The 26,699-nt window shown below is 35.6% G+C and overlaps 1 protein-coding gene across 13 annotated transcripts in view; it reads left to right on the top strand.

The window, feature by feature from the left end:
* NLGN1 (neuroligin 1) overlaps positions 1 to 26,699 on the top strand; it is an 825,166-nt gene that overhangs the window by 140,108 nt on the left and 658,359 nt on the right. For 3 of the 13 annotated variants that reach the window (XM_032407194.1, XM_032407192.1, XM_032407183.1), the window contains exon 1: positions 21,209 to 22,050. The exons of 6 other annotated variants lie outside the window; for them this stretch is intronic. The gene's annotated coding sequence lies outside the window, so the exon portion shown is untranslated. Of the gene's footprint in view, positions 1 to 21,207; positions 22,051 to 26,699 lie in introns of those variants that run through there. 4 more of the 13 variants (XM_032407196.1, XM_032407191.1, XM_032407190.1 and 1 more) reach the window with 3 other exon arrangements.

Raw genomic sequence — 26,699 nt, 5'->3', positions numbered from 1 at the left:
GGTTTCATTCTTTGCCCCATGGGATCTTAAATTCATTTAACCCCTTTATTCTTATCTATTGAAAAAGATGATAATACCTGTAGTATCTATTTCATTTATAATACCGATTTCCCTTATCTACTTTAACCTTGCTTCATGGTTAAGAGAATTGAATAATTGTGTGTGTGTGTGTGTACTTTGAAAACTATAATGTGATTTAACCAATCATGCAGATGTAATAAAGCCTCCATAAAACCCAAAAGGATATGGGGTTTGGAGAATTTCTGGGTCAATGGGTACCTGAAGATTTGGGGGAGACTGGTACTCCTAGAGAGGGCCTTCAACATACCTTACCCCAAGCATCTCTTCTATCTGGCTTTCCTGAGTTATATCCTTTTATAATAAACTGGCGATCTAATAAGTAAAAAAAAAAACAAAACAAAACTATAAATTGGTATATATGTAAGTTTCTATTTCTACATTAAATATGATCACTGTGGATAAAATGAGATAAATTAGAGAAGGCAGATTCAGCAATTTCAAGCCACCCATTTGATGTCAGAGTTGAGTGTATGAACCACATATACATTTTACTATTAGTTCAAAACTGAATCAAGTTTTTTTTTCTTTGCGGGTACTCTTAATCTCTGTAAGTTTGAGATACCAATGGGAAAGAAGGAAAATTCTGTTATTTTTCCCTTTAAAAAATCTTATTCAAATAAAACAAAAAATTTACATTCTTTTTCAAAATTCTTCAAATCCAAATGTTGGGGGAGGAAAAAGATGGCGGAGGAGTAGGGGACCCTATTTCAACTGGTCACCTGAATTGAGCTGGATATCTACCAGACTACTCTGACCACCCATGAAATCAGCCTGAGATACAAGAAGATAGATGTGGATCTCTACAAACAGAATATTGCAGTATGAAGTGGGGAGCTGTGATTCTGCGGGCAGATATTGGAAGATAAACGGAAGTGGGGGGAGCTCACAGGATCCTGCACTGCAAGTGAGTGGAAGCGTCCTGCACTGGGGATGGAGCACAGACTCGCAGACCAGTAGCGGTGGGGGAAGGACTTTAGGGCAGCCCCCCGGACTGAAACCCAGAGTGGCGGGGCTGTGCATGTGAACTGGGGGCAGCTGGTGGTTTTGGAAGTACAAAGAGCAGAGACATGCCCTGACCTGCAGGCGAGGACTGGGAGCGCTTCTGAGGTGCACACAATCCAGGACGCTGCAGTTTATAGCAGCACAGACAGAAACTGAGATAGTGTGGCCTGGAGAGCTCACTGAAGAACAGACTGCGATCTCTCTGTTCTGAGGCAGAGGGTTGGAAATGGTCTCTTCTGCTCTGACTCTTGGAAGAGACATGGAAAGCCACTAGGGAAAGCCGCCAGAGAACAAAAGCCCCCCAAAATCGGTTTTCACTGAGCCTATTCCCCCCCTCCACAGGGGAGCAGGGCAACTCTGCCCAAACAGGCTTGCCTGAGTAACTGCATGGCAGGCCCCTCCCCCAGAAGACAGGCTGGGAGAACAAGAGGCCAACAACCCTAAGGTCCCTATAAAACAGGTGCATCTTGCTTGGGTTGTGGTCAGTAATTTGGACTCTGTACACTCCCTCAACCACCCCTCAACAGAATGACTAGGAGGAGGAACCCCCAAAATAGGGAAGACTCAGAGACTGTGACTTCTGCCACAGATTTACAAATGGATACAGATATAACCAAGATGTCAGAAATGGACTTCAGAGTAACAGTTATGAAGACGATAGCTAGAATGGAGAAATCAATTAATGGCAACATAGAGTCTCTAAGGGCAGAAATGAAAGCTGAACTGGCAGAACTTAAAAATGCTATCAGTGATATCCAATCTAATCTAGATACTCTAATAGTTAGGGTAAACAAGGCAGAAGAACAAATTAGTGATCTAGAAGACCAATTGATAGAAAAGAAGGAAAAAGATGAGGTCTGGGAGAAACAGCTCAAAATCCATGAAAGTAGAATCAGAGAAATAAGTAATGCCATGAAATGTTCCAGTGTCAGAATTATTGGGATCCCTGAGGGAGTAGAGAGAGAGAGAGGACTAGAAGATATATTTGAGCAAATTGTAGCTGAGAACTTCCCTAATCTGGGGAATCAAACAAACATTTGTGTCCTTGAGGCAGAGAGGACCCCTTCCAAGATCAAGGAAAACAGACCAATGCCCTGGCATGTAATAGTAAAACTCGCAAATCTTAGAACCAAGGAAACCATCTTAAGGGCAGTTAGGGGGAAGAGATTCCTTATGTACAGAAGGAGGAACATAAGAATAACGTCAGGCCTATCCACAGAGACCTGACAAGCCAGAAAGGGCTGGCAAGACATATTCAGGGTCCTAAATGAGAAAAACATGCAGCCAAGAATACTTTACCGGCAAGGCTATCATTTAGAATGGATGGAATGAGGCAGAACTTCCAAGACCAGCAGAAACTGAAAGAATATGTGACCACTAAGCCAGCCCTGCAAGAATATTAAGGGGGGTTCTATAAGAGGAGAAAGACCCCAAGAGTGGTATAGAACAGAAATTTACAGAGATAATCTATAGAAACAAGGACTTCATAGGCAACATGATGACAATAAATTCATATCTTTCAATAATCACTCTCAACGTGAATGGCCTAAATGCTCCCATAAAATGGCACAGGGTTGCAGATTGGATAAAAAGGCAGGACCCATCCATATGCTGTCTACAAGAGACTCATTTTGAACCTAAAGATACATCCAGACTGAAAGTGAAGGGATGGAGCTCCATATTCCATGCCAATGGACCTCAAAAGAAAGCTGGGGTAGCAATTCTTATATCAGACAAATTAGATTTTAAGCTAAAGACTGTAGTTAGAGACACAGAAGGACACTATATCATTCTTAAAGGGTCTACCCAACAAGAAGATCTAATAATTGTAAATATCTATGCCCCCAGGATGGGAGCAGCCAGCTACATAAACCAACTGTTAACCAAAATAAAGAGTCATATTGACAATAATACATTAATTGTAGGAGACCTCAATACTCCACTCTCAGCAATAGACAGATCATCTAAGCAGAAAATCAACAAAGAAACAAGAGCTTTGAGTGATACACTGGACCAGATGGACCTCATAGATATATACAGAACATTCCACCCTAAAACAACAGAATACTCATTCTTCTCGAGCTCACATGGAAATTTCTCCAGAACAGACCACATACTGGGTCACAAATCAGGTTTCAACTGATACCAAAAGACTGAGATTATTCCCTGCATATTCTCAGACCATAATGCTTTAAAACTGGAACTGAATCACAAGAAAAAATTTGGAAGAAATTTAAAAACTTGGAAGCTAAAGACCACTCTGCTCAAGAATGTTTGGACCAACCAGGAAATCAAAGAAGAACTTAAATAATTCACGGAAACCAATTTGAACAAAAACACATTGGTCCAAAACCTATGGGATACTGCAGGGGCGGTCCTAAGGGGGAAATACATAGCCATCAAAGCCTCACTCAAAAAAATAGAAAAATCCCGAATTCACCAACTAACTTTACACCTTAAAGAACTGGAGATAAAGCAACAAATGATGCCTAAGCCACGCATTAGAAGAGAAATAATAAAGATTAGAGCAGAGATCAATGAATTAGAAATTAGAAACACAGTAGATCAGATCAACGAAACTAGAAGCTGGTTCTCTGAAAGAATTAATAAGATTGATAAACCACTGGCCAGACTTATCCAAAAGAAAAGAGAAAGGACCCAAATTAATAAAATTATGAATGAAACGGGAGAGATCATGACTAACACCAAGGAAATAGAAACAATTATTAGAAATTATTATCAACAACTATATGCCAATAAATTAAGCAACCTGGAAGAAATGGATGCCTTCCTGGAAACCTGCCAAGACTGAAACAAGAAGAAATATGACAACCTGAATAGGCCAGTAACCAGTAACGAGATTGAAGCAGTGATCAAAAACCTCCCAAAAAACAAGAATCCAGGGCCTGAAATCCCTGGGGATTTCTACCAAACATTCAAAGAAGAAATAATACCTATTCTCCTGAAGCTGTTTCAAAAAATAGAGACAGAAGGAAAGCTTCCAGACTCGTTCTATGAGGCCAGCATTACCTTAATCCCCAAACCAGGCAAAGACCCCATCAAAAAGAATTTCAGACCGATATCCTGATGAATACGAATTCCAAAATTCTCAACAAAATCCTAGCTAATAGGATCCAACAATACATTAAAAGGATCATCCAGCACGACCAAAAAGGATTTATCCCTGGCATGCAAGGGTGGTTCAACATTTGCAAATCAATGTGATAGAACACATTAGTAAGAGGAGAAGAACCACATGGTCCTCTCAATTGATGCAGAAAAAGCATTTGACAAAATACAGCATCCTTTACTGATTAAAACTCTTCAGAGTATAGGGATAGAGGGAACATTCCTCAATTTCATAAAATCCATCTATGAAAAACCCACAGTGAATATCATTCTCAATGGGTAAACCTGACATCCTTTCTCTTAAGATCAGGAACCCAACAAGGATGCCCATTCTCACCACTATTTTTCAACATAGTACTAGAAGTCCTAGCAACAGCAATCAGACAACAAAAAGAAATAAAAGTATTCAAATTGGCAAAGAAGAAGTCAAACTCTCTCTCTTCGCAAATGACATGATACTTTATGTGGAAAATCCAAAAGATTCCACCCCCAAATTACTAGAACTCATACAGCAATTCAGTAATGTGGCAGGATACAAAATCAATGCACAGAAATCAGTTGCTTTCTTATACACTAACAATGTAACTGTAGAAAGAGAAATTAGAGAATCGATTCCATTTACAATAGCACCAAAAACCATAAGATACCTCGGAATAAACCTAACCAAAGAGGTAAAGGATCTATATTCTAGGAACTACAGAACATTCATGGAAGAAATTGAAGACGCAAAAAGATGGAAAAACATTCCATGCTCATGGATTGGAAAAATAAACATTGTTAAAATGTCTACGCTGCCCAGAGCAATCTATACCTTCAACACCATCCTGATCAAAACTCTAATGACATTTTTCAAAGTGCTGGAACAAACAATCCTAAAATTTGTATGGAATCAGAAAAGACCCCGAATCGCCAAGGGCGATTTTCAAATGTTGAAAAAGAGAAACAAAGCTGGGGGCATCACGTTGCCTGATTTCAAGCTATATTACAAAGCTGTGATCACCAAGACAGCATGGTACTGGCACAAAAACAGACATACAGACCAATGGAACAGAATAGAGAGCCCAGATATGGACCCTCAACTCTATGGACAAATAATCTTCGACAAAGCAGGAAAAAATATGCAATGGAAAAAAGACAGTCTCTTCAATAAATGGTGCTGGGAAAATTGGGCAGCTATATACAGAAGAATGAAACTCGACCATTCTCTAACACCATACACAGAGATAAACTCAAAATGGATGAAAGACCTCAATGTGCAACAGGAATCCATCAAAATCCTAGAGGAGAACATAGACAGTAACCTCTTTGACATCAGCCACAGCAACTTCTTTCAAGATACATCTCCAAACGTTTGCAAGTGAAACAAAAGGGAAAATGAACTTTTGGGACTTCATCAAAATAAAAAGCTTCTGCACAGCAAAGGAAACAGTCAACAAAACAAAGAGGCAACCCACGGAATAGGAGAAGATATTTGCAAATGACACTACACAAAGGGTTGATATCCAAGATCTTAAAAGAACTTCTCAAACTCAACACCCAAAAAACAAATAATGAAGTCAAAAAGTGGGCAGAAGACATGAACAGACACTTCTCCAAAGAAGACATACAAATGGCTAACAGACACATGAAAAAATGTTCATCATCATTAACCATCAGGGAAATTCAAATAAAAACCACATTGAGATACCACCTTACACCAGTTAGAACGGCAAAAATTGACAAGGCAAGAAACAACAAATGTTGGAGAGGTTGTGGAGAAAGGGGGACCCTCCTACACTGTTGGTGGGAATGCAAGTTGGTACAGCCACTTTGGAAAACAGTGTGGAGGTTCCTCAAAAAATTAAAAATAGAGCTCCCCTATGACCCAGCAATTGCACTACTGGGTATTTACCCCAAAGACACAGATGTAGTGAAAAGAAGGGCCATATGCACCCCAATGTTCATAGCAGCAATGTCTGAAATAGCCAAACTGTGAAAAGAGCCGAGATTCCTTTCAACAGATGAATGTATAAAGAAGATATGGTCCATATTTACAAAGGGATATTACTCAGCCATCAGAAAGGATGAATACCCAACTTTTACATCAACGTGTATGGGACTGGAGGAGATTATGCTAAATGAAATAAGTCAAGCAGAGAAAGTCAGTTATCATATGGTTTCACTTATTTGTGGAACATAAGGAATAGCATGGAGGACATTAGGAAAAGGAAGGGAAAAATGAAGTGAGGGGAAATAGGAGGGGGACACGAACAATGAGAGACTATGGACTCTGAGAAACAAACTGAGGGCTTTAGAGAGGAGGGGGATGGGGGGATGGGTTAGCCCGGTGATGGGTATTAAGGAGGGCACGTATTGCACGGAGCACTGGGTGTTATACGAAAACAATGAATCATGGAACACTACATCAAAAACTAATGATATACTGTATGGTGACTAACATAACATAATAAAATAAAATAAAATAAAATAAATCCAAATGTTGGCATTTTTATGTAATTGGAATAGGAGCACAAATTTAATCTTGAATACTGTTTTCTTCACTTACATTGTATCCTGAACATTTTTCCCTGTTGCTATGTAATCTCCTAATAATGTTTATCAAGTATATTACCATATTTTTCTTAAATATTTTGCTAATTCTGTATATTTTGATTGCTCCTAATTTTGCTCTTATAAATTATATTGCAATGAGCATCTTTCATATGTGGATCTTTCTTCTTTTGGATTATCACTAATCCATAAAAGAGATAATTAAATCACTGCTCTAGGTTTAGCTCCAGCACTCACCAATAAAGGAAAAGGGAGATATTTTCCTTCTTAACAAAAAAATCTACTGAGCATCAAAATCCTGAAGCTAAATTATTACAAGTAACAATTTAAGATATTTCATGAATAGCCAAAACTATTAAACAAAAAATTGTTTAAAAAAACAGATTAGGGAGGGGCGCCTCAGTGGCTCAGTCGTTAAGTGTCTGCCTTCGGCTCAGGTCATGATCCCAGGGTTCTGGGATGGAGCCCTGCGTTGGGCTCCCTGCTCCGCAGGAAGCCTGCTACTCCCTCCCCCACTCCCCCTGCTTGTGTTCCCTCTCTCGTTGTCTCTCTCTGTCAAATAAATAAATACAATCTTTAAAAAAAAAAACAAATTAGGGAAATAAATACAGCTTCAGAAGGAAAAGGAATTTCCAGGACTTACTTCTTCAACACAGTGTTTCTTTTCTGAGTACTTTTTTGCCTAAGGTGAAAAATGCAAAAATACAATGGAAATCTTATGGTTCTTAAAAAGTACAGTAAAATTATTCTCCAACAAAGAGTATTTTACACTAACAATGTACTGGTTTATCCAGTCAGTTTTATGATAGCATTGTGTACAACTTGAAAATACTTTAGTAGACATAATTTTAATAAGATTATTATATTAAGTTTTCCTTAAAAACAACATATGTAAAAGAAACCATGGGAAAACACAGAATTGTGAACCTTCATATAAATGTTTCTCCATTATGTATTAATTCTTAAAGGAGGTATTTTTACTTCATCTTTCAGTTTATAAATTAATCTGCAGCCCATGTGCATTTGGTTACTCAGGGCTTCTATTACATATCTCATTTCAATATTTAAATTCTATAAAAACTCTTTTTTTTCTTATAGATGTGTTTTTAGAGAAGCCTACATTTGTTTTCTTAAAATAGCAGTCCCTTGAACCTCATTTAGAGTAACAGTTTAAATTTAAAATATATATTTTTTCTTTTGTTTCCTTAAATATATTTCCTTTCCAGGTTTTTTTTTTTTTTTCTATTTATCTGTTACTCCTTTTTAATGCTATTGGGTTTCCTCAAATGCTTGCTGTTTCTGGTTTTCTGTTCAAATTTATGAATAAGGATTAGATTGTTTAATTATAGGTAACTGGCAAGGTTTTTCTGTCATGGTAACAGAAAGTTCTAGAGCTGTAAATTAGGAGGTGCTGAGGATCATGGTTGACCTATTTTCTGGCAGCAGGATATAGCATATGCAGCAAGTTCTAGTGAGTCCTGCTTCCCTGGAATATGTACCACACTGTACCACATTCATGCTTCTTTGTAAGAAATTACTTAGAAAACAACATTTATTCATTCTTGCATATCTTGTTTATTGTGACACTGAATAGGTTCAAAATATTGGTGAATAAAGGTAGAAAAAGTCAAGACTCTCTCCTTCAAAGAGCAATTAATGAAAGTACAAGTGTGTTAAGAGATAAAGAAAAGCATAGATTAACTAGGTTTACTACCTAACCCGGTTTGGGAGTGGGAGAGGTAAGGAGTGGGGTGGGGGGCTGGTGAGGGGTGGGGTTGGTGGGTAGTGTTATGGAGGGGTCTCTGGAGTCAGTGCTGACTAAAGTAAGATTTGATGGATCTGTGGAAGTTAAAAAGGTGAATAGGTTGAGAAAGAGGGCATTCAAAGAGAGAACTTTACAGACAAAGAGAAAACCATGTGCAAAAGTCTAATGCTTAATAAAGGGCATGGTAGGAGCCACTGGATGGCTCAGTTTTTAAGTGTCCAAATCTTGATCTCAGGGTGGTGAGTTCAGCCTCAATGTTGGGATCCACACTGGGCAGGGAGCCTACTTAAAAAAAAAGGGCTTGGTAGATTTGAAAAAACCACATGTAGTTTGGCACATTTGGAGAAGTAATGTATGGCAGGAGAGAGAGATGGCTGGACAGGAAAGCAGGTGAGCAACTTAGAGGTGGTAGATAAGGCTATCTACACCCACATGATCTAGAAGATATTATTATAACATAGGAGAAAGAGCATTTGATTAGGAATCAAGAGACATGAAGTCACTAATGGGGTGGGCTTCTTGGCCAAATCCTTGATTTCTGAGACTTCTGTTCCTATCTATAAAAGAAGCAAGTGGTTTTCCAATGGTGCTATAAGTTGCCCTCCTAGGCCAATGGGGATGGAGGAACATGGCTCTTGGTCCCCTGCCTCCTTCCCTTCTACTATATCATTCCATTTTTACCTGAAATATTTCCTTACAATTTCATGTGTTTTGTTGTTGTTGTTGAAAACTTACCTCCACCAAACTGTTTTGATTGCTACAAGAATAGACTATCTGAGGTCTTTCTGCCAATTTAGGAAAAAAAATAACAATATGTGCTATTAGAAAGAACATCAGACTGGAAGTCCAAGGTTTGATTTCTACACATGGCAAAGCACTGAGCAGCCATAGGGAAGTCAATTTTTCCCAATTTCTTCAATCATAAAAAGGAACAAATATTATCTGCTCTCTTGTCTCAAGAAGTTTTTCTTTCAATAGTCAAATAAAATTAGATATATTAAAGTGCTTAGTGAACTGTATTTTATAAATGATTGATATTCTTAAGTAAAATATCACCGATGCTGAAAGGTGCTTCTATGTATGAGAATCTCATATCAAAGATGCCCTTGGCATGAAAAATCAGGTAATTTAATGGAAGTGTCACACTTCTTATGTCACACTTTTCTTGGCTCAAATTCCTGTACCTAGAAATGAGATAAAAATCCCTGTACTGGGCAGTTTTCTCCACAGATTTCAAGGTGTATAAGAATGAGTTTTATTAAAAGAAAAATTAGTATTAGTGAACATTATAGAATTCATTGGAAATTGATAGTAACCTTACATCCTAAGATGTTTCCTTGAGTTATTAATTCACTCTTTGAACATGTATTAAATTGAAATACTATGTATCTGCTGTTCATTGCATGTTCCTCACAGAGTTCTGGAGAGTAGGTTTAGGCGTTCGGTTTTCTGTTGGTGGTAATGGTGTTTTAATAGAGTATTTACAAAAGCAACAACCTTTCCTCCTGTTAATACTGATCATTCCCAATAGCAAACTTAGACATGTGTTAAAGGATCTTTCTCTACACAGAGAGAGTAGGAGAAAGACTAAAGATTGAAGGCCATTTCCCACACATATTGTAGCATTTCCATATGGTAGATGAGGAAAGAGAAATTCAGAGGGAGCAAGTGAAATATTTAGGAATTGAATCCAAATCCATCTGATAACAAAAACTTTGCGCATCACTTAAGAAAGCTTTGTTATTATTATGTGGCATCTAAAATGTACTCTCTAGGTCAGTGTTCTTAACTTGGGCTATAGATAAGAATCATTTGGGAGTGTTTTAAAAATGTTGGTGACCCAGCACTTGTTTCAGAGATTCTGATTTAATTGGTTTGTAGGGAGCAGAGAGGCAGGCCCAAGCATGTGTATTTTTAATCTGCCCCCTTAAGTGATTCTAGTGGGCAAGTATGGCAAGAACCACAAATCCTGGTAATAATACAGAAGTGTTTCAACTAGATTTATTTTATAAACAGATTACTTTGGTATCTGTGTGAGGAATAGATTGAAAGAAAATTAGGTGAGGGGAGTGGAGCCCTGTTAGGAGGCTGGCACAATCATGCAGACATGAATCTATATGGGTCCATGTCAAGGAGTCCAGTGTCACTTGCAATTCCTGGATATAGAATCTTGTTGTTACCTGGTCTTCTATGATCTGTCTCCCCAACCTTAGTTGGCTCTTCTGCTGTCGTAGTCTACTCTGACCATGCTTTCCTGGTGCATCTAGCTACATCGTTCAATGTTGGTCTTGTCTGTGGTTTCTAGGCAGCATCCTTTCCCAGATAATCAGGGAAACCAACTCTTCTGCTAGCAAACCAGAGTGTTGGCTTTGGCAGGCTGGGTGTTTTCTCTCAGTTGACTGGTCACTTAAAGAGGATTTTGCTAACTGCTCCCAAGCTAAATGCTTGGCAATGCCCTCCTCTTGTAGCGCCTCACTTCAGTACATAGTTCTGCCTTCTCAGTGGGTGAAATCACCATGGTGTCTTGCTACAGGGAACACCCTTATCCTCTACTGTTCTCCAGAACAGTCAGCAGCATTGGCTCTGTGTGAGGCAGGGTGACTGAAGCTAACCTAATCCTGGCATTATCCCTGCCTCTTGAGAAGTGCATTTGGGAGTCATTACAACTGACCATTCCATTCATATGAACTCCTGAGCACTGAGTCATTTCTTCAGTGTCCATAGTCTTCAGCTCTGAGCTTACTTCCCTTCACAGTGAAAAGGAAGTACGAGAAGCTTGGATTTAAATTTGAATACAATTTTAGCTTAATCCCTTGTTAGTGGCAGCAGGTCACTTAGCATTATCAAGTTTCTGTTTTCTGTAAAAATAGGAAAAATTGTATGTACTGTTCAAACTTGAAAGACATACGTAAGAATAAGAACCAAGTACAGAAGATGTGTTAAACAAATCAAAGTTGACATTATTTTTGTTATGATCATTAAATCTTCATGCCTTCAAGAATGCTCAAGAGCAAAGAAGTAGGTAAAAATATTAGTCTTTGTGATAACCATATGGAAGTATATATATCCTTATTTGTATACCATGTATAGTTTATGATATGTGTATTTAAATATTTAATATATTTAATATAATATGTAATTATACTATATATGTATATAGTATTATATGTATATTAAAAATAAAATAAGAGAAGTAGAAAGGAGGAGAAAGAGAATGGGAGGAGGGAGACAAGCTATATTGAGCCTTCATTCTCTTTTCTGTTTCTATTACTATTATTATTATTAATTATTTTGTCTGTTATAGTGCTTTCTTATCTACTTGATATATTTGGGGGGTAGAGGATAGAGAAAGATTATCTAATTTTGCCAGGTGTAGGCATCAAAAAAGATTAAAGAACATTGTCACTACATCATAAAAGTTCACTTGAAATGCATGCAGCCAAAATTAAGATTGATATTGAGTTGTATTTTGATTGATTTATCTTAAATTTAGATTAATTTTGAAGCTTTTATTAAAACTACTCTAATTACAACCCAAATTTCCTTGTAATCCAATTAAATACCATCAATAAGAAATACCTTTTGATAAAAATATGGTTGATTAATTAAATAGAAATATTTACATTAGTGAGTAAATTAAAAATAAGGAGGCCTTGGTTTCTATATTGCAATCCAGGACAGACAGAGAATCTAGATGTCAAAATTTGATTAAATTTAATTAATATTTGACTTAAAATTTGCTCTTTAAATACTTTATATCAAACTCCTTATTTATAAATAGTTTGAAAAAGCATCATTGAAAAGCATAATTCCAAACATAATTAATGGCTTTAAGTAATCTATTTAAAAGTCCATGGTCTAAGGCAGGCTCCTACTAAAGCATCTCATTCATACCCATCATTAGACTAATTTGCTTTAATGGAAAGGCCTGATTACAAAACAAATTCTTTCAGAAATTTTAACCCTCAAAAAGGGAAAAGAGAAGTAGACATCAAAGAATATTCAGTGGATGCTACAGAAGAATGATTGTTCAACTTTCAAAGGATCTACTCAACTACATTCAGCTTATACTTCAAAATTTTGTCCAGATGAAAATCATGAGTGGCTTTTTATAAAAGGCCTTGCATGAAATCAAGATAAACAGTTCAAACTACTTTTTTTGACCTGCCATTCCAATAACTCTAATAGATTTGATTTGTCATATACTTAGTGAACACATGTGAGCACGGGTTCTAGAATTTCAATTAATATCAAGAATAGTAAACATAAGCTTCTGGAATTCTATTTGAAAACCAGGACAGTTAACAATTTTCATGACATTTTTCCATGGTGACTAAAAGATATTAGATATTAGTTCCAGAACACATCTTCAAATATTTCTAGTATCCCATTAGGTAGCTGATTTGAACCTGGAATCTTAAAACTAATTTAAATCACCTTCAGGCTTTCTTACCATTTTCTCACCATCATATTTTTTTCCAGTTCAAACATCATTCTTCTTTATGGAGAAATTGGAAGCTAGGGCTTAATAGTTTTGCTTTTCTCTTGGTCATTTTTTCATATTACATAGTTGGCCCCAAGCAATGTCATTCTTATCCTATACTTGGTTATCTTTTTGCGCTGAAAATACCAGAGAAATTTCTTTTCTATTATCTTTAGCATTTTTCACAAACATCAGACAACTCAGTATCATTAGGTGAATATGCTCTTCTTTCATGTTATTCTTTTGTTTTTATTCCTTTTCTGATCTAAGTACACTTCTCAGAAAATTGGCTGTACAACCATCCTGATTTCTTTAGATGCCTTTGTGATTCTTAATCTAGATTGTTATAGGTAAGAGAATATTAGAATCATCTATAGAATAAAGTATGAATTTTCTTTTTAGTTTGTTTCTTACAGTCTAAAGCTGTGCTATCCAATATGGTCGTCACTAGCCATATATGGCTGTTGAGCTATTGAAGTGGAATTAGTCCAAATTGAGATGTACTCTAGACACCTAGATATCCATTATATACATTTGATTTGGAAGACTTTTATGAAAAATATAAAATATTTTATTAATAATTTTTAATAATGATTACATATCAAAACAATTATATTTTTATATATTGGGCTAAAGAAAATATTACTAAAATATTAGTAAATTTAATCTCACCTTCTTCTTTTGTTAAAGTATATACTAGAAAATCTAAAATTACATACGTAGCACATATTATGTTTCTCTTGGGCAGAATTGATTATTCCTAAAATATTTTTAATATTTTAATTAAATGTATTAGCTTCCTATTGCTGCTGTAACAAATTACCACAACTTTAGTGGCTTAAGACAATACAAATTTGTTAACTTGCAGTTCAGGAAGTCAGAAGTCTAAAGTGGGATGGCAAGGGCTGCATTTGTTTTGGAAGCTCTAGAGGAGAATCCACTTCCTTGCATTTCCAACTTCTAGAGGTTGTCTACATTCCCTGGCTTATGGCCCTTTCCTCCATCTTTTAAGCCAGGAGTGTAGTATCCTCAAATCTCTTTCTGTCCCTTTATCTGCCTCTGATTTCTGCTTCTGTTATCAAATCTATTTCTCTGACTCCGAATCTTCTGCCTTTCTTTTATAAGGCACCTTGTGATTACATTGGGCCCATTTCAAGATCCTTAACTTAATCATATTTGCAAAGTCCTTCTGTCATGTAAGGTAACATATCCATAGATTCCAGGGATAGGATGTGGACATCTTTGAAGGGCCGTTATTCTGCTAATTATTTTAAGTATATTAAATGTTGTGCTTTTTTGGTTTGTTAATTGGAATTTTTGAAATTTGGTTATGGTCAAATACTTTAAGAACAATGACACTTTAATACCAACAACCAACCAACCAAACAAACAAAAAAACAAGTCTAAAGTGGCATGGTGCAATGGTTTCTCATCTAGTAGTGCCACTGACCTCAGCATGGCCTTGGCTACTTTAGTCATTTGCTTTCTTCGTTTTTTTTTATTTAGCAAAAGGAAATCTATGGACTCTATACAAGGACTATAAAATTGCAATTCTTTGGGCCATAGTTCAAATGTACTCTACTTGCTTTAATGATTAGTTTGAGTCCTGGTAAAACTAATTTCAGCATTAAGATGTTTCCTGTATCTTTTATCAGACTTGTAAATGATGAGGATGTGAACTGTGAATTAGGTTTAATATATTACAGATAGTCAAGAATTATACTCTTGTTTGATCTTATAATAGCTAAACTTTCTATTAACGTATAAGCTATCTACCCTGGTAATCTATCAACTTTGTGACATAACAAATCTTTCTTTGAAATTTTTAAACATTACTTTCTCTGAATAATCTACTTAATTCTAGGAAGGTTTGGGAAATTTTTAGAGAAAAATCCACAGTACTTAGGCTGAGAGTCATAATTTTGAGAATGGATGCTTGGAAGGTTGAACAACTTCTTATGCATTGAGTATAATATAGTTTGACCATTCTCTTTTTAATATATCATTCTAATATGGTTACTTCATTCTATTTTTTTGTTTCTATGTCAGCGGGAATAATTTTTATTCATGTACAATCAAAAAGCAAGCTCTGAAACTAAATACAAATGATTTTAGGAAAATTCATCCTTTTGAAATATTTGTGACATAATTTCCGGTTTGATGTAAATGATAAAAAATTAACTAAAGAGATGGATTTATGTGTTCAGAGATTCTCAGAGAGAGACAGAGTCAGAGGGAAAGAGAAAGAGATGCAGACACATGTACACACGGGGAGAGAGAGAAAGTTTGAGAGAGAGAGAGATCCATTCTTTTTGAAGATGTGATTTAAAGGTCTCCTTTATTTAATATTTTAGGAAATTATGAAACTAAATATTTTGGGGCAGATAGATAATGTTCATCAAATCACTAATTGAATAATAATGAAAATTCAAGCTAGTGTTTACTTTTAATTGGGTAATTAGCATAATATCCTATCCAGAGAAGGAAGAGTACCCAACCCGTGTTATGTTAAGTCAATGAAATGGCAATGTAACAAAACTTTTCCTTTCTAGATTGAACTACATATCATTAATTTTCATGTGACTTTTCCATAAGTAAGTCAAAGCTTATAGTAAATTTTACTAATACAGCAAACATTGACTCGGATAAACTAATATAAAATAAACTTTAATGGATGCTGTACAATAAGATGGTTTTCTGTTTGTATTTATTCAATACTAACAAAATACTTAAGATCATTTTATATAATTTAACTAATTCTAGGTTACATTTCAATGGATTAAAATCAATCATGGTATGATGGGGTCAAAAGCAGTTAAAATAGAGAATCTGCTATGAAGTTATTAGAGGGTCGGTGTAAATATTATTCAATTTCACAAATATATAAAAATCTGCATTCTATAATAAAATATTGTGTAAAATAATAGTGTAGTAAGCTATTAACAGCTAAAATCTTTGAAGATGAAAATTTACATACTTTAAAGTAAAGAATAATTGTACCGATTAAATATATATTATAGATGTAAAAAAAAAGTACTCCTTCAAAAAGAAACAGAACAGATTCTTAATTATTAGCATAACAGCACTAAAGTTTAGAAATTTTTAACAGTTCAAAATGATTTAAATTTGTTTCAAAAATCTAGATTTATTTCTGACTTAGGCCCCTGAACTTTGAACATATGTTTTGGAATCTCAGACTAATCTTCATGAAGCCCCATTTCTCTATGTGACAGTCTCATTCTAAAATACCTAGTCTTGATCATTACTTCCTTGGTTTCCATTACAGGTCTTCAAATCATGAAATATAAAGATGCATCTGGTAAATTTAGCACTCAAGCAGGTGTGTTCTCCCAATACATACCTGAAATATTCAGTATCAGTCAAGTGTTTTAAGTAGTCTTTTCTAATTAAGCAGGATTGTCTGAACAGATTCTTCCCTGTAGAGAGAACCTCTTTATAAACAGCTATCTTTGCAGTAGTTAGGGCTGTGATGTCGCAATACTTTTTATTTTTATGCCTTTCATAATTCCCAGTTGCCATTCATTTAGATTCAAGTCTTGAGCACTTAAAATGAGGGTACATCAGGGGAGTTCTGAAGATGGTAGAAGAATATATTTTCCCAAGACTTGTTTTAAAAAATCTGTTTTACAGTATTTTTGAAGTTATTTTTTTTTAGATGTAGAATACCAATCTTTCATAACATCTTAAAATGTTTACCACCAGGCAGAACTTAATTGATTTGACTTGGTCACAGAAGATGTGCTGTTATATCAATTATCCCCCCCAAAAATCATAACCCTCTTTTCATAATGACTCTTGTTGTATTAAAAGCAACAATTAAATACTTTCTTTTTTGTTTTTTAACTCTTAAGATCTTTTTTCTTTAGAATTTGCAGATAAATTCATTATTGTGATTTTGAATAGCTTTACCCATTCATGTTAAAATTTCTTATCAGATCCATGCAGAATGAGCCCATTTTACATCACATCCTTCATGGTTTGAGGAGATACAAGTTCCAATATGCCTTCTCTTTCTTATCTGTTTTTTTAGTAGAACTATGCCATTTCTTTTCATGATCTGTTTGGTATTAATTAATCATTTGTTTCTTTGTTTGTATAAAGTGCAGAAACCAAAATAGGATGTGTAATTCTACCATAGGTTTTAGCAGAGCTGAAATTTTAGTGACACAATGAAATTGGAATCCCATATTCCAATTGGCACTCAAGTTTGCCAGTCTTGGCCTTTCATTTCTCATTATTGTTAGTTACAGTAATTTTTTATTTTCCTTCTCTTAATTTCATTTTCTGAAGAGATACTAGCAAAGCTTTCCAATATAGAGAATAAATTTGTTTTCTTCATGTACCAACTAGTTTCACACTTTGATCCATTAAGGCATTCATTCACTAATTATTTGTACTCTGAGGGATACAAAGATTAAGTAAGTTTCTATCTTGTCTGTAAAGTAAATCACCAGGGAGAGAAATGAGTTTGATTCGTATTTTTATCCTCAGTCTTCTTCTTTTTCTCTACCACCCCTCATCCTCTTCTTGTTTTACTCTTCTTCCTTCATTGACTACCTTAACCTGTCACATCAGTTTGTACTTAAATGCACTGAAAATGAACCTTCAATATTATATTAGTGTCTAATATCTCATTTTCAGCATAGATGGTTAAGTATTAATTCAGAATAACTACTAACCATTTACAATGAACAAATCAATTATCAATAGCTAACTACGGGTTTATGGTGGTTATTTGTTTTAATGTTAACTCTCCTGTGAAATACTTTGTACTATGTCTGGTAGGCAGGAGGTATTCAATAAGTGGTTGCTGAAAGAATATGTCAGCCCCTCCAAATTTTGGATATTACATCTGCTTCTTCCCCCTTGTTTATTCTATCACTAAAGGACATTAAATTGTCCCCTCTCTGTTTCTTTATTACAAAGCTGCTTTGGCTATTGCCTGGGAATGCTGTTCTGAAAATTGATTGATGATTTGTCCAAGCATCTTTCTTGCGTTCAATGTGAGTTGAGTGGTATTAACTGCTAATCTGACTCATTTTACTTCTAACATTGGGCCCTAAAAAATTCTTTCCTAATATTTGATATCTTCTCCAATTTTGAATGAATTATGAAAAATACTGTCTGATGATTTTGAAATGAGATTTCCAGTTCTTATATTTCATATCAACATAACCTCCCTATTTGAATTTACATATGTATTTTAAATATTCTGGAGAAATTATCTTTTGTGTTGTAGTTTGGCTTAGGGTTACTCTGGCTTTGGTGGTTTCCAGTTAACTGGTCAGGACTGAATATGATCAATTGATTGCCTGTTTTACAGTTTCAGAGACATGGTTACTCCATGTGAGATCAAAGGAAAATACAAGAAGGAGCTAGTTGAGAATTACATTTTCCCCCTATTTCAACCACACTTTTCTCCATTTGGGTGCTGGTTTTTGCTTACTAGCTGGGAATTTTCGTATCTGTTGTAGAAACAAATAAGCATTGATCCATTTCCACTTCTTAGAAATAAAAAGTACTACAGATTTTTTAAAAGAAAGCACATTATGAAATTCCAAACTCCCATACTATTTCTTTTCACTTCTCTATATATTTATTCTAATTAGAAAATTTTCTAATACCATAAAGGATTCATGGAAGTCATCTAGTTTAAATATTTCATTTTAATGAAATAGTTCAGACATATAAACAAGTTATATGTAATATTATAAACATCTGTGTACTCAAGATTCAGTCTGAGAAATAAAGCATTGAAGATTCAGCTGAAGCTCCCTGTGATTCTTCCCAATGTCATTAACCTCCATTCTTCCCAAAGATAACCTCTACGCAGAATTTCAGGTTTATCATTATCATGGATGTTTATATACTTTTGCCACATATAAATATACTCAAAATATATATATTTATTTTTGCACATTTTAAAACTTGATACATAAATGGTATCATCCCACAGGTATCTTTCTGCAAACTGCTTTTATTGTTTCTGCTCCAGATTGCATTTTTGAGATGTATCCATGCTAACTCAAATAGCTATAGTGCATTCATTTTTCTTTTTACTGTTTCTAGTTTCACAGCATGTGATTATTCTATAAAGTACTTGTCTATTTATTTATCCAAAGGTGTTTATATTTTTTCTTCCTTTTCCTTTTTTTTCTCTTTCAAGTAATTCTGCAATTTTTTTTTTTTTTTTCTGTACATGTGAAGAGAAGTACACAGGAGTAGAGAGACTCAATTTTAGGAAATGAGAGCCTTCAACTATCTCTAAACTGCTCTCTGAAATTGTTCTAATATACTTTCCATGGTTTCTCCACATTCTTATCATTCTTTCATATTGCTGGACTTAAAATTTTTGCCAATTTCATGCCTATGATATGGTATCTCATCATTTTAGCTTGTATTTCTTTAATAACTAAAGTACCTTTTTCAGATGTTTATTGGCCATTGAGAATCCTCTTCTGCCAATTGACTGTTTATCTTGGCTCATTTTTTCCTATCATAATTTTTTGTCTTTATAGGTTTGTAAGAAAGCTTTATGTGCTTGGATACTAATCCTTCTTTGGTTACATGAATCCTTCTTTGGTTACATGAATAACAAATATCTTTCGTCAGTCTATGCCTTGACTTTTTTGATGCACATAAATTTTTAATTTTAATATATCAAAATAACATTTTTCCTTTATAGACTTAACTTTTTATATCTTAATGTTTAATAAACCCTTCTATTCCCATCTACCCAAAATCACAAAGCTATTTCTTTCTAAAGGTTTTAAGTTTTGCTCTGCATCTTTAAGGCTTTATCCTACCTTAAATACGTATTTAGGTATGAATTATAATTTTTTCATATGCCTAATCTATTGCCTGAATAATTCATTTTTCCTCACTGCTCTCTCATGCCACCTGTTATTTATAAAGTTCCCATAAATTCAGAGATATATTTCTGAGCTCCCTATTCTATTCCATTGGACTAATTTTATCCCTGACCCAAAGCTACATTGCCTCAGTTACTGTCATTTTCTGTTTAGTCTTAATAGTTCATATGAAAATTATCCATACCTTGTTCTTAACTGTATTGTATATAAAATTGTATTGACAAATTTGACCCTTTGCTCCCACAAACACATTTTAAGATTAACTTTTCAAGTTCCGTGAAAAATTATAGTGGGCTTTTAATAATAATTACATTATTAATTTACAACATTGAGTCTCCCATCTAGGAACAGGTATGTTTATTCATTTATTTTGGTTTACTCTTCAATTTTAATAGATAAATTAGCTATGGGCCAAAATGTGATTGCTCAAAGTCACATAGTCAATTAATAACAAAACCAGTAATAGAAGGAAGGTCTCTTGACTCCTTAATAGCTCATTGACTAAGAAGGCTTAATTATTCAGTTTGTTTAAGGAAGAAGATGGTGGAATCCTTGCAGCTATTGCACTCTCTCATGAAAATGAATTCAACTTCCCAAGTTTACTAAATCCTTGATAATCAGGGTGTGGTCAGAGGGCTTGTTAGAAAAGCAGAATCTCATTCCTTCTCTTGTCCTACCAAACCAGAATCCTCTTTTTAAAAAGATTCCTGGGTCTTTGGTAAACACAGTAGTTTGTGAAATGTTGCTTACCAAAATGGAATCTTGAAATTCATTGCATTGGCTTTTTTTCTAAAACTTGTCAAAAATGCTAGTAGTAATCTTGAGATGATTGAATTGCAAAGGGTTCAGATAAGCAGCATTGAGAACTATATAATGACCCTTAGGTCTAGCTTTTTGACCATAGGCTTGCAGAAGCCATCTACTGCTCTGTTGAATGAATATCAAAAGTCCAAAATGAGAAGAGATTGTCTAAAAAAATATGTATCCATAATCATATAACTCTAAAGAAAACACAATGTTAAGTATTTTTTGTTTTGTTTTTTGTTTTCTGAAAGCAGCACGTCTCAGGTCGCTTGGGGTTTCTTTGGGTATCTATAGTTATTCAGGAAACAAATACATTTGTTTTGAAATCACTAGCTGCTCTAAATTGGCATTTTAGCTACTAAATGCCATTGGGGGAAACTGTTGAAAAAAAGATGGAATACTGGGGAGAAAGAACAGAAGACTCAGTCTTTAAAGTAAAACAAAGAAGAAGGATCAGACGATGTTTTCAAGGAGTCATATACTATTCATGTTAATCTCCGTTCAGCCTTCTTCTTATTTAACTACTATAAGCAGGAGTACTACTATAGCAGCCAGTTATCTATCTACAGGGCAGAGGGGGGAAAATAGGTGAGGAGAGGGGATTAAAAAAAAAAAAAAAAAGTGCGACTCCCTGCAATATCACCTCAAGCCACTAGGGGTATCTTTGTACCATTTTTCATCCTGCACCGATTTGGAGTAGAAACCTATATTAGGGGAAAACCAGGGTCCTCCGCATTTTTTGCGAGCAGTGCACCCAGAATCCAAAAAGATTTTTTAAAAAGAAGAAGAAAGAAAGAAGCCACAGTTCTTTCGGTCACCCGAACAGGGCTACGAAATCGCTTTACTGGACATCAGCGCCAGGGATTCATTTTTGAGGTCAATTTCCAATCGAGATAAATCTATTGGATTAGTAGGATTATCTGATTGCAGCCGAAAGAAGTAACGTTGTTTGATCATTTTTATTTCTTGCCTGATGGTCGGATTTACATGGAGGTGGCTTTGGGTCCCGAGAATTCTGGATCGTGGTTTCATCTGGAGAGAAAAAAGGATCAATCGACACGTTTTGGAAGTGTCCGTGGGTGAATAAAAAAAAGGGGGGGCCGCAAAACTGGGGTTGCGGCTGCTTAAAGAAGAAAAACAAATAAAAAAGGAAGCCTCTCGAATTCTGAAACTAGAATTACCAGTGCTCAAGATTCAAAAAAAGCGTCTAGAAGCTGATAAATACTTTGACCAATTCAGCTTGAATTTGACGGCGAAGTGTTGTAGAAACTGTCTCCTTGAATGATTGGAAGGGGACTAGGGGAGGATGAGGGGGTTCCCTCTGTGGATTTATCTTACTGAGGGTAAGTGTGGGGGTCTTTTATTGGGAGGGGGCTGCCTGGGTTTGGGTGCCGCTGCGCTGTAGGTTCTGCGGACGCTGCGCCCGTGAAATGGGGAGAGAAAAGGGGATATAAAGCCACCTCGCGCATCTCAAGCCACCTCGCGCGTCTCGGGGTGGATCGCTAGGGAGTTACCTAGATCGAGCTTAAAAACCTTATTTTGTGGCGTTGGTGGGGAAGCCAAGTAACCCTCCGAGATCTCAACTTCGCATTGAAAACCTCTCAGTTGGGAGATCCTTTTGGATCCAGTGCTTTCCTCCTAGTGATACTTTAAAGAGAGGTAGCAGAGATGCCTTGGAAAACCTGCATGTGCAGGGGGAGAACCCAAGTAGAAATCGCTGCTGCCTCGGCCGCGGTTTCGGCGGCTGTCTTGGCTTGTACGGGAATTTTGCAGTGGGAATTGGCCGTTTTCGTGTTATCTTGTTATCCCTCCCTCCCCTTTCTCTTCCCCTTCCCGCCTCCCCTTTCTCTTCGCCGAACGCTAAAGGGTTACAGGGTCACTGCATTGGATAGACACAGAAGTGGATGACTGGCCACACATGTTGTCTTGTAATTCACTTGCAAGACTTTGCATAATACAGTCCGAGGTAACTTTTTTGGAGTTGGAAGAGTCCAGGAAGGCGTTGCAGCCTTTATGCCGAGGGCCCCGGCTGGCGAGTGAATGAGGCAGCCGGCTGCATTTCTGATGCATCCCTACCCTGGCTGCCTCTCCACTCACTGGCTTTTCTTTCCAACTGAGCGGTGCGCGCGCGTTCTCAGACATTTTCTTGCAGCTGAATACAAGGAATTTTTTTTTTTCCTTTTTATTATCTTATTTTTTAGCCCTCAAGAAAAGCTCATCATTATTTGCAGAAGGAAAATCAATTTCAGCAGATAGAATTAAAATTCATGATACTTAAATGAGTAATATTAATTGACTTAAGAAACTAAAAGTTGCTTTGGAATCCAGAAAAGCATATTATTCTGAACCAATTTTGGAACACACATAGGTTCAGAACAATAACATGAAGAACTGATTCATTTAAAATATGTATATAGATATGTTAAATAGGCTAATAAATATCCCCCACCCCTTTATACCTTTGGACACCTCAGCATTATAATTTTAGTTGGCTCTTCCTATTTAAGGCCAATTCGTTAAATTTTAAACCTTCAGACAGACAAATACATTAGAATAAAATGGAGATAGATAATTGTTAAAATATAAAATAATGATTTTTTTAATACAATTTTATCTTTTAAAAAAAGCATCAGATATTTTTTCAGGGGTTTATGTTTACAGATTATGATATGAATATAAATACTTTTATGGCTTTGGCATTGAAGCCTCTCCATTATGTGTGAACTCATGAAAGGCAACTCTTCAGTGTCATCTGAAGCACTCATCATCCCAGTACTTATTTCAGGAATTCCAAATACAACAGAAATCCTAGGATTGAAAGGGAAGCCTTGCCAGATTTTCTTCCTGGTTTTGTGTGTGTATGTGTTTCTTAAATCTAACTTCTGAAACAAGCACAATGCCATTCATTTTTTTTCTTTTTTAAGATGAAATAGCAAAATAGAAAACTTTGTCTCCCAAGGATTCTATGGTGGTGAAGTTAAATATTTCCCATTTCTGCAGATTTTGTGTAAGCTTGTCTAAAGGTGACAAAAATAACAAAATATAGTTTTTATAAGCCCAACTGTTAGCTTTAAGGAGATATCTGAGAGGCTAGATTTGCCTTTCTTTTACACAGCTCTAAGTCACGTGGTTCATGTGCAGGGTGAGCTAGAAGAATGGATGTTCTGTGTATTGGTACATTCTAGCCACTGATCTTAGCCGCACAGTCCAACAATAGTGAACATCTTTTTTTCAAAGTTTAAATTAATAAAAAAGAAGTCAGCTAGTAAATAACACATTAAATGATGATAGTAAATAATTAATGAAGGTGTATGGGAGGTGAGCTGGAATTTTTCTTTCTGGGCTAGTAGAGAATATAACGTTGCTATAAGTAGATGGAGAATATGAAACATGAGGAAGAAGGTTCTTTTAAAAGTTAATTTGTATATTTCACAACTGTTGAACTGGTGATCATGGCATTTGCCATACAGTGCCAAAGCAGAAGACTCAGCTTCAAGTGCATCTGTCATGGCTGAACAGTATTTTTCTCTGTTAGGAATCATCAATACTTTCTACTCCTTCATTTTATTCTCTTTCATCAGTGGAAAAGAAAAAGGGGAAACTTTGGCTTACTCTTTGGTTTCTATAAGCAGTGCCTGCACAAAACTTTGGTAACTTTGTAGGTAGTAGATCCACTTTGGAAGGTCAATAATGATGGAAATAAGAGTAAAATGACACACAACAAAATTTTTTAAAACTGTAGCCAATAAATAAGAGCAAGTTTCCCAGTAATAGAAATGCTCTCTACTAATAGAGTAGATCACTTTAAGAACTGAAAAACCTGAGAGTTTACTTAGAAAATTAATGACATTTTGTTCTACCTTATCCAAAGACATATTTTTGGTTGTGATTTTTAAAAGAATATGGTGGTCTTGATCAGCTCTTCCAATTTTGATTAAGAATAACACAAAATGTGGTAGTTTGGGATGAAGGGATGGAAGCCCTCAATGACCCCCAGAAAATTGCAAGTACAGTTCCTGACGTGTGTGACAAGAAATAGTGTTGGATTCCCCAAAGCTTGTGACTATGAAAAAACTGATGTTGCATACATTGGAGCTTCGTTTGACAGCTGTACCAGTCTCTCAAAAGCCTTCCATGTGTTCTAACTAACCTACCATTCAATAGGAGTTGTTGTTTCCTACAGTTTCCTTCTATGATTTTGAAATGATTAAATATAGTTACATGCTATTCTATATTAATCGATTTTTTTGAAAAGAAAATTGCTACACACTCTTAATTGAAAGTAAAATGAAAAGCGCAATAGTTTTAAATGATTTTTAAATTTAACACATGGCATCCAAAAATGCAAATTTTCTTTTTTTTTTTTTTTTTTAAAGATTTTATTTATTTATTTGAGAGAGAGAGAATGAGAGAGACAGCAAATGAGAGGGGGGAGGGTCAGAGGGAGAAGCAGACTCCCTGCCGAGCAGGGAGCCCGATGCGGGACTCTATCCAGGGACTCCAGGATCATGACCTGAGCCGAAGGCAGTCGCTTAACCAACTGAGCCACCCAGGCGCCCCAAAAATGCAAATTTTCTATCTCTTATGCTCTCTTGAGATACATAAAAACAAAACAAAAGTTTCAGTTAATGTAAAATTTCAATTTTTTAATATCTCAAATTTGCAAAGCCCAGAAAATTAAAAAAAAAAATAAAGTAGTGAACATTCATGATGAATCTAGAGTGTCCTTTTTAATACCTTTTAAAAGATAATTTTAAAATATTTTGAGGTAGCTCACCTGTTAATCTCATGGGATAGCAACATTCTCAACTGTTTCTAAGAAGAGTGATTCCTTAACAGTAACATATTTGATTATTTTGGCTTTGTTATTAATGGAGTCACATTAATGATGTCAAATATTACTATGTTGCTATAAAAGGATATGAGTTATTTTTGCCTTTAAAATTCCGCCTCCCACCCCAAAAAAACAAACCAACCTATTTGGTAGTAAATCTGTGTGAGAGAGAAAGATGATCAACTCTAAGCTTAACTGAAGTCAGAGAAAACTAGTAAATCACTTCAGGCATTTGAAATTATTAGACATTAAACTTTTGGGGGATTTTATATGAATTCGTTTTATAACAGTCAATATAATCTCTTCTGTGCCTATTTCCGTTGCATGTAAGAGAAATTCTAGTCAATGGCAAAACGCTTTACTGCTGCCATTACTGCAGACTTTATAGATCAGAGATGTATCAGCACGTCAGCTTTAGCAGTAATGCCTCCTTTGTGTGAAACCTTATGGGCCTTGCAGGCAGTCTCTCATCCTGACACTCATTAAACGTTCAAGTCCCCATATTTATTATTTAATTTTCTTCCTATATATAGCAACAGAACACTTCAATATATGAATGTGTAGCCAAAAAATGACAGGCAAGCGTGAATGGGACTAATGAGTTTTAATAATACACATATTAGGGACTGCTAAAGGAAGTTTAATTAAGAAAAACAAGTTGAGCATGAAATTCATTTTGGAACAAAAGCAAGTTAAGTTATTGCTACAGATGTAAAATCAAAACCCACGGTGATACAGGAAATAAAGTTCCTGCCTGAGACTAGACCTCCTTAATGCAGTTGACATCTTAGGACCTGCCTTTAAGTTGTTAAGCTTGGGTTTGACTCATGAAATTGAAGGATATATACTTTTTCACTTTTCTCGGGTTTCCGTAGCATTTTTTTAGTATTTTAACTATGTATCCAGTCACACTTTTCTTACATAATACTAGTTCCCTTGAGACAGGCCACACACAGTAACCTTTTCTTTTTCTGTAGTTTTCTTCTCTAACAGCACATCTGCCTGCAATTAGAACTACCTGACGAAGCCCGGGCCATCCCTTTGGGTGTGCTGTAAGTGGTGCTTCAGTAAGAGATCTGCTTCCTTATCAATTTAATTGCACCTGTAATTCTGTTTAATTTTTGACATAATTTAGAAAAGTAGTAGACGTATTTATTT

Source organism: Phoca vitulina, unplaced genomic scaffold (assembly GCF_004348235.1).
Source record: "Phoca vitulina isolate PV1807 unplaced genomic scaffold, GSC_HSeal_1.0 scaffold8, whole genome shotgun sequence".
NCBI classification, from domain to species: domain Eukaryota; kingdom Metazoa; phylum Chordata; class Mammalia; order Carnivora; family Phocidae; genus Phoca; species Phoca vitulina.
This window is presented reverse-complemented; position numbering and strand designations above follow the sequence as displayed.